A 9,018-nucleotide genomic window follows, 5' to 3' on the forward strand; every position below is an offset into this window, starting at 1 on the left:
ATGTTGAGTGCTTGACATGAAAGAACTTATTCAATTATCCTTGCAGTCCTGTGAAATAGGTATTATTATCCCTATTTACAGATTTAAAAACTGAGACACTGAAAGATTAAAGAACTTACCCAAGGGCATTTGCTAGCAAATGACAGCACTGGAGTTAAAACTTCACAATCCAGGCCATGTGCAGTGGCTCATGCCTGTAATCCCAGCACTTTGGGAGGCCGAGGCGGGAGGATCACGAGGTCAGGGGATCGAGACCATCCTGGCTAACACGGTGAAACCCCGTCTCTACTAAAAATACAAAAAATTAGCTGGGCGTGGTGGTGGGCACCTGCAGTCCCAGCTACTCGGGAGGCTGAGGCAGGAGAATGGCGTGAACCCAGGAGGCAGAGCTTGCAGTGAGCGGAGATCGCACCGCTGCACTCCAGCCTGGGTGACAGAGCGAGACTCTGTCTCAAAAAAAAAGAAAAAAAAAAAAAACTTCACAATCCATATAGCTGGTTCTGTAGCTGATTTCTATAGCATCATGTTTCTGACAGTTACTATTTTATTCCTCTGAGATACTATAATAGAAAGTCTCTGTCCCCACCTTCTCTGCCACCAGCTAACTCTCCCATCACCCCCAAGTATCTGACTAGATGTGGCTTATCTACCAAAAGTCATATTGGCATGTGGGGTGGTATAGCCACTAGGAAAATAATTCACCAAGGAGATAAAAATGATAGTTGGCATTTATTTAGTAACTAATGCATGCCAGGCTATTCCCTTTGTGTTCATTATTTCATTTAATCATTATCCCTGTGAGGAAGATAGATCTCCCCCATTTTGCAGATGATAAGACTCAGACTTAAAAAGATTGCGTGATGGCCGGGCGCGGTGGCTCACGCCTGTAATCCCAGCAGTTTGGGAGGCCAAGGCTAGCAGATCACGAGGTCAGAAGTTCGAGACCAGCCTGACCAACATGGTGAAACTCCGTCTCTACTAAAAATATAAAAATTAGCCAGGCATGGTGGCACACACCTGTAATCCCAGTTACTCAGGAGGCTGAGGCAGAAGACCCACTTGAACCCCAGAGGACCTCAGAGGTGGAGGTTGCAGTGAGCCAAGATTGCACCACTGCACTCCAGCCTGGACAACAGAGTGAGACTCCATCACACACACAAAAATAAAAAGTAAAAAAAGATTCTGTGACTTAGCCAGCCAGGGTCACAGAGCTCAGTGATATTTGATTCAACTGGAAATTTTTGGAATATCACAGTCATTGAACCTCATCTCATAACCCTTCACCTATGGTATCCTCATCCATAGGGGGCAGTGCAGAGCAGAAAGAGAATGGCAGGTGTCACTGATGCCCAAACAAACCAGAAATGCAAGAACAGGCAAGACATTGCCCTAGGGATTCCCAGACATGGTGGGGGAGTGATAGTGATGAGCTTTGTTTAGGTGGAGATTGAAATTACTGTCACTGTAGTTAGAATGGAGCCAGAGAAATATGGCACCATGTCTAGGAGGATCAATTGAATTTTGTCACCTTCTGGTCCATTAAACTCTGATTACACACCCATCAAAACAATACAGCTTTATAAACCAAAAATTCATGGAGCACCTATCACGTGCCAGACACTGTGGAGTATAGCACATGCACTAAGAGACAATACATCCACAGATTTAACTGAATTCAAGATGATGCTATTTAGATAAGAGGGATGACAATAGCGGCAAAGGAATGTAAGATGTCTTCACATATTCACATATGCCAATACTAAGCTAAGAGCTTTATTGAATCTATTTAATCCTCACAAAACAGACAAAAAAACAAGGCAGGCATTAATATCCTTCAAGGATGAGGAAACTGTGGCTCAGAGAGGTTTTTAAAAAATCCTCAAAATCACACAGATGGTAAGCAGTGGTATCAGTTTTCAGGTTTCTACCCACATCTCTGGCTCTGAAGCACATGGGTGTAACCACTGTGAGATATTGCTTCTTGTGTTTGTCATATTGTCGCTTTCTTGCTCATAATAGGCTCCAAGTATTCATGGAAAGTTTCCCGTGAGAGTTCCTTTCTCACCCCCACGCACCGACACCACTGGTGCAAGACAGCTTAGGAGACACCACTGTCCCTCCTGAAGTTTTCTAAAGGCTCATGCATGTTCTGTAGGTTTCTATGGGTGAGTTTGCTCTGGTTTTTATTTTTTAACAAAGCCATAAATAGTTGATGTGGCGAGGCTGACCACCCAGCCAGCTTCCCTCCACTCTTTGTGGTGGGTTTCACATCCCAATCTCTTAGGGCCAGAAGACATGTTTTAACCTAAAAGAAAATGTCTCAACCACAGAGCTTCTGACATGGGAGATCCGTTCCTTTACTACGAGGCAGGAGTCAAAGTGAGCAGACGGGAAGGCAGAGAGTTGTGCATGTCAGCTGGAACCAAAGTCTCACACTTATGCCCCCAAGCAGGGCTGCATTCCAGACATCTTGTCCTCTTTGGTGGCCAGGAATAGAGAGATAGGGTGGGATCCATGTCAAGCTTCTGTTTGACAAAAAACAAACCAATTCAGCCTGGTATCAACGAAAAGGAAAAAAAAAAAAAAGTATTAGAAGTTATTAGTGGCCAGGTGCGGTGGCTCACGCCTATAATCCCAGCACTTTGGGAGGCCGAGATGGGTGAATCATGAAGTCAGGAGATCAAGACCATCCTGGCTAACACAGTGAAACCCCGTCTCTACTAAAAATACAAAAACTTAGCCGGGCATGGTGGCAGGTGCCTGTAGTCCTAGCTACTTGGGAGGCAGAGGCAGGAGAATCGCTTGAACCTGGGAGGCCGAGGTTGCAGTGAGCCAAGATCACACCACTGCACTCCAGCCTGGGTGACAGAGTGAGACTCCATCTCAAAAAGAAAAAAAAAAAGTTATTAGTTAGCTCACAAGATCTCTAGGAGGTGGTATAAGGGGTGGGACAGTGGCCTCCAAAAAGATATGACCGTGTCCTAATCCCTGAAATCTGTAAATGTGGCTTTATTTGGCAAATGGAGTCTTTACAGATGGAAATAATTTAAAGGCCTTGAGATGAGGAAATCATTCTGGATTATCCACATGAACCCTAAATCCAATGACAAGTATCCTTCTAAGAGTGAAGCAGAAGTCATTATATGAAATAGACACTTGCACATGCATGTTTATAGCAGCACAGTTCACAATTGCAAAAATATAAAACCAGCCTAAATGCCCATCAATCAACAAGTGGATAAAGAAAATGTGGTATATATAGATACTGTGGAATACTACTCAGCCATAAAGAGGGACAAAATAATGGCACTCACAACAATCTGGTTGGAGTTAGAGACCATTATTTTAAGTGAAGTGACTGGTGAATGGAAAACCAAATATTGTATGTTCTTACTCATAAGTGGGAGCTAAGCTATGAGGATGCAAAAGCATAAAAATGATACAGTAGACTTTGGGGACTTAGGGGTACATTGGGAGGGGGGTGAGGGATAAAAGACTACACACTGGTTACAATTACACTACTCAGGTGCACAAAAATCTCAGAAATCACTACTTAAGAACTTTTCTTTCTCTTTCTCTCTTTTTTTTTTTTTTGGAAACAGAGTCTTGCTCTGTCGCCCAGGCTAGAGTGCATTGGCCCAATTTCAGCTCACTGCAACCTCTGCCTCCCGGGTTTCAAGCGATTCTAGTGCCTCAGCCTCCTGAGTAGCTGTGATTACAGGTGCACGCCACCACGCCTGGATAATTTTTTTTTTTTTGTATTTTTAGTAGACATAGGGTTTCACCATGTTGGCCAGGCTGGTCTTGATCTCTTCCCCTCAAGTGATCTGCCCACCTCAGCCTTCCAAAGTGTTGAGATTACAGGCGTGAGCCACCACAACCAGCCCACCACTAAAGAACTTTTCCATGCAACCAAACACTACCTGTTTCCCCAAAACTATTGAAATAAAAGTAAATATTTTTTAAAAAACTAAATAAAAATGAGATTTTTTAAAAAGTGAAACAGAAAGTCTTAATACCATCAGAAGAGAAGACACAGAGAACAGAAGGAAGCCTGACCATGCAGGTAGCAATGAGACTGATGCAGCCAGAATTCAAGGAATGCCAGTAGCCACCAGCAGATGAAGAAGCAAAGAAGGAATTCTTCCCTAGAGCCTCCAGAGGGAAAGCCACCATTGAGGGAAATGCCAGCTTCCATGGTGTAGGCTGGAGCAAGCAAGCTGATTGGTGGAAATGAGGTCACGTGCTTTTACCCTAGTTGCAAGGGAAGCTGGGAAAAGTGGTATCAGCTTCTGTAGGGAAAGGTGGGAACAGAGACCAGGAGGATTCCCTCAGCATAGGTAGGCTCTGGGCTGTCAAAAAGGAGGAGAGATGTTCTCTAGAGATGGCTAGCAGAGCACATCTTCATTCTGCGCTCGGACTCCTCCTATTAGTTGGAAATAACAGGGAATCCCCTGCTTCTCCAAGTCTAAGCAGCTCTGCAGCCACCTTGCTGGGTGTGCCAGGTCTCAGGTGTCTTGCTCCTGTGTTTCATGAACTATCGGTTTTGCTTGCCCAATTCCATTACCATAGCAGCTGGGTTTTAGTTTTGGTTTTGGTTTTTTCTGAGTTAACTATTCTTTCGCTGTCAGTGCTTGCATCCTGTTGAAGGCTGCTCAGCAACGCAGGCAGTGTTACATGATGTGGCCTCACCACTCTCCCCAGTATCTCTCCACTGCTCCCTGGGCTTCAGCCGCACTCATTTCCCCCACTGCTTCTGGAATATTCCAGGTACCCTGCTCATCAGGGCTGTTGCTCACTTGCTCCCTTCTGCCTGGAATACACCTCCCTTCCACCTGCTATGACTTACTGCCTCATTTGATTCAGCTCTTTGCCCAAATGTCACCTCTTCCAAATGACTTTTCCCAGCTGCTTGATCTAAAACAGTAGCCCCTTCTCATCACTCTTCATCTTTTACCTGCTTTACTATAAAAGCATTTATCACTAGCTAGTACGAATTATGCATTTATTTGCTTATTTTTTTATTGGGCACTTTCCTCCCGCTAGAACACAAGTTCCATGAAAAGAGAAATCTTTATATTTTCTTGCTGCTATATCCCTAGTGTCTAGAATAATTCTTGAAATGCAGGAGTTATTCCGCATGTACTAGTGGAATGCATAAATTATATTGTCACTAATAGTTTAAATATTTCCCCTTTTTAACTAGGATTTAGTCATTTCTAGAAAATGATTCTTTCCATCATTCTGTCTGTCTTCCAGAGCCTAGCAGAGTGCCAAATGCATAATGGGCCACAGGGAATATTTATGGGAGGGATGAATGAATGGGTGAGCACATTTAGACTCTTGTTAAAACCAAACACTTGGCAATAAAATGCAAGATTCTCAAGTTGCAATTTCTTCTAATGGTATTTCCCAACTTTAAGCTGGCATCCAATACAATCATTTCTGTCTTTCTAGAGCTGTACTCACACATATAGACAGCTTATATGGTTTTGTACGCATGGAATCTTATTCTAGTAAGGAGTGATAAACATTTGTCTGCTTTGTATGTTTATTTATTAGCACAATCTCTTCCCCCCTCCACCAGACAAGAACTGATGTTGGACACCATTCTATGGAACAGATAAACAGGAACGATTTTGGCTGGGGGCCCAGGTCATTGTCCACATCACCTACCTTGTGTCATGACAACTGTAAGCTCTGGGTCTCTCTAGCAGCTTTGGAAACACCTGTATTGAGAAGAACAAGGAGTGTGTTTGTGTCTTTCAGATTCCACACAAATACCCCTTATTCCCTTTTTCTTCTTTTATTGGCAATGAAGATTCTAGGGGTGTGTCCAGGCTCACACAGCCTCACGGGAGGTTGCAAGCCTGGGTAGGGGAATGTGAGCAGAACAACCAAGACAGCCTAGATGGAGATTTCTGTCCTTATGATTTAATTCCCTGTATTTCCTTTTGGCTCAATCTTGGGCCATTAAAGGAGAGGCTTCATTATATATATATGTGTGTGTGTGTGTGTGTGTGTGTGTGTGTGTGTTTGTGTGTGTTTATTTTTATATGTATATATATAATTTATATATATAATGTGCTATGTACTATATTACACATTGTATATACTGTGCTGTGTACTATTAGGTTGGCACAAAAGTAATTGCAGTTTTACCAATTTTATGAGAAAAAAATGCAATTACTTTCTCACCAACCTAGTATATTAGAGCATTATGTGGATCTCCACACATTGGATGGTAGGGACAAGTATCATACCTATTTTACAGATGGAGGAATGAAAGTTTCGAGAGATGATCATATTTACCTAGGACCGCAAAGAGACAGAGACCTTGAAACTAGATTTGACTGTCAACCTCTACCTACAGAGGAAAGGAGGAGGGATGACTTCTTTCACAATCCATTGGTGTTTTTCACCAGTTGCTTTTGAGAGTTCCAAGATCCATGGCCGGCAGCAGTCCTCTCAGCCTCATTGGGCACCCAGGGGCACTCTGGCAGGTCCCTGGGAAATGGTGCCCCAGCCTCTTGATTTATTGAGATTGCAGTTTGGCTGATGGCTGGCCAGCATGAAGTGCATGCTGATGAGGAGGTGCCGTGGGCCACGTGGGCCTTGGAGGCTGCTCTGCCTGGGAAGTGGCTTTTTTTTTCTGTCTCATGATGGATGGTGCTGGGACCTAGCCAGACAGTGTCAATCAATCCACAATTCCTGGGGACCTGCTCTGACTCAGGCACTGTGCTAGGTGCTGGGGATACCACAGGTTGTATGACAGCCAAGCCTTGCCAGGCCAGCAAATCAAAGGCTAGTTTTAAGCCCCAACTGCCCCCTTTGCCAGATCCCTTCATACAGTGCATATAAGGGCAGCTCTGGTCCCTATTCTCATGGAGCTCCATCAAAAGGTGGAAAACTACACAAGCCTACTGAATAGTCATTTTATAAGTATGATAAGGAGGGCATGGGACTGTATAGATAAAGATAACTGAGCCAGGTTGGGCAGCATCAAGAAAATCTCTCTAGAAATAATGTTTGAGCAACAATCAGAAAGATGAACAGGAGTAAATAATGTGGGTTGCATGGACGTATAAGGGGAGACACATGGGCAGAGACTGGAATCCAAGGTGTGGGAAGAACTTGGCGGAAGCTGCAGTGTGATACTCAAGGTCCTAAGAGAAGTCTAGTGCAGTGGGGGCCCAGTAAGCAGAGTGGAGCGGTGTGTAACCCAAATAAAACCAGGCTGCCTATAGTCCAGTCTTCATAGGACATTGTGCCAGAGAGAAACAAATCAAAACCGAAAGCAGAGCTAGGAAGGGTGACATGTATCTTTCCTGGATAACTCTTAACAATACCAGACTAGGGACTCAAGAGTCAAATCTCCAAAAATTCTTCATCAGCCATTTCTTCCCTAGAGTCCTAAGAGCTGCTGTGGAGGAAACAAGGCTTTGACTGTAAATGGAGGATGGAGGAGGAAGGATGTCTGCATGATTCTCCTCTTTTTTGTTTTCATTATATCTGAGTATTTTACCAACAAATCAGACCTTTCTTGCTCTTTCAGGATCAATCTGCTAATAACCCTCACGGAGTCTACATGACAGATTCATTTCTCGCCACTTCCTCTTTTCCCCATGGTTTGCAAGTACAGCAATGACAGATTATTTTTAAGTGTCCTTTTCTAACCTTTTTCATTAACTTGACATTGAAAGGAGGGTGCTCAGATCAATGTCCCTTCCCTAAGTTCTGGTTTTCCTCTCCTTCCTGCAGAAGATGAGGGAACTATATACACAGGGCCTTGGCGACTGTGTTATACAGATTGGACTTTTTCTTAAAAACAATAGAAAATCAATACAGAGTTTTCATTTTTATTTTATTTTATTTTGAGAAGAAGTTTCTCTCTTGTTGCCCTGGCTGGAGTGCAGGGGCGTGATCTCGGCTCACTGCAACCTCCGCCTCCTGGGTTCAAGCAATTCTCCTGCCTCAGCCTCCCAAGTAGCAGGGATCACAGGCACACACCACCATGCCCGGCCAATTTTTGTATTTTTAGTAGAGACAGGGTTTCACCATGTTGGCCAGACTGGTCTCAAACTCTTGACCCCAACTGATCCCCCCGCCTCAGCCTCCCAAAGTGCTAGAATTACAGGTGTGAGCCACTGCGCCTGACCCAGGGTTTTTAAATGTTAAATAAAAACCTGTTTCTTTTTTTTATACATTTTTATTATATATTGAGAAATTATAGGTGCATATATTTATAGGGTACCAAGTGGTATTATGGGTTTTTATGGTTTTTGTTTTGTTTTGTTTTGTTTTGTTTAGAGACAGTGTCTCGGTCTGCCCCCAAGGCTGGAGTGCAGTGGCACAATCATAGCTCACTGCAGCCTCAAACTCCTGGGCTCAACCGATCCTTCTGCCTCAGCCTCCCAAGGAGCTGGCACTACAGGCATGCAACACCATGCCTGGCTAATTTTCTTTTTTTTTGTAGAGATAGGGTCTCACTGTGTTGCCCAGGCTGACCTTGAACTCCTCGCCTCAAGCAATCCTCCCATCTTGGCCTCCAAAAATGCTGGGATTACAGATGTAAGCCACTGTGCTTGGCCTGATTTTTTACATACAGTGTGGAATTATTTTAAACAGAGAAGAAATGTCATCACATTTGTGATCCTAAATGAGAGTATTTCACCTTTCTCAACTCAGCATGAACTTTCCCCCAAGTCCAGCAGAAACGGTCTTTCCTAACACAGCCGACATCACTTCTCCTAAGTGGACACTGTCACGTGCTTGGCCCGTTGCTCTCTACCAGGTTTTTCAAGCTCAGCACTATTGACAGTCTGGACCTGTTTATTCCATCATGTGGCAAGTCATCCTGTGCACTGCAGGAGGCCTAGCAACATCCCTGGCCTGCACACATTAAATGCCAGTAGTATCCCTCTCATTGTGACAACCAAAAATGTCGTTTTTTTTTTTTTTTTTTTTCCTGAGGCAAGGTCTCACTCTGTCACCAGGGCGGAGTGCAGTGGCACGATC

Source organism: Pongo pygmaeus, chromosome 18 (genome assembly GCF_028885625.2).
Source record: "Pongo pygmaeus isolate AG05252 chromosome 18, NHGRI_mPonPyg2-v2.0_pri, whole genome shotgun sequence".
NCBI classification, from domain to species: domain Eukaryota; kingdom Metazoa; phylum Chordata; class Mammalia; order Primates; family Hominidae; genus Pongo; species Pongo pygmaeus.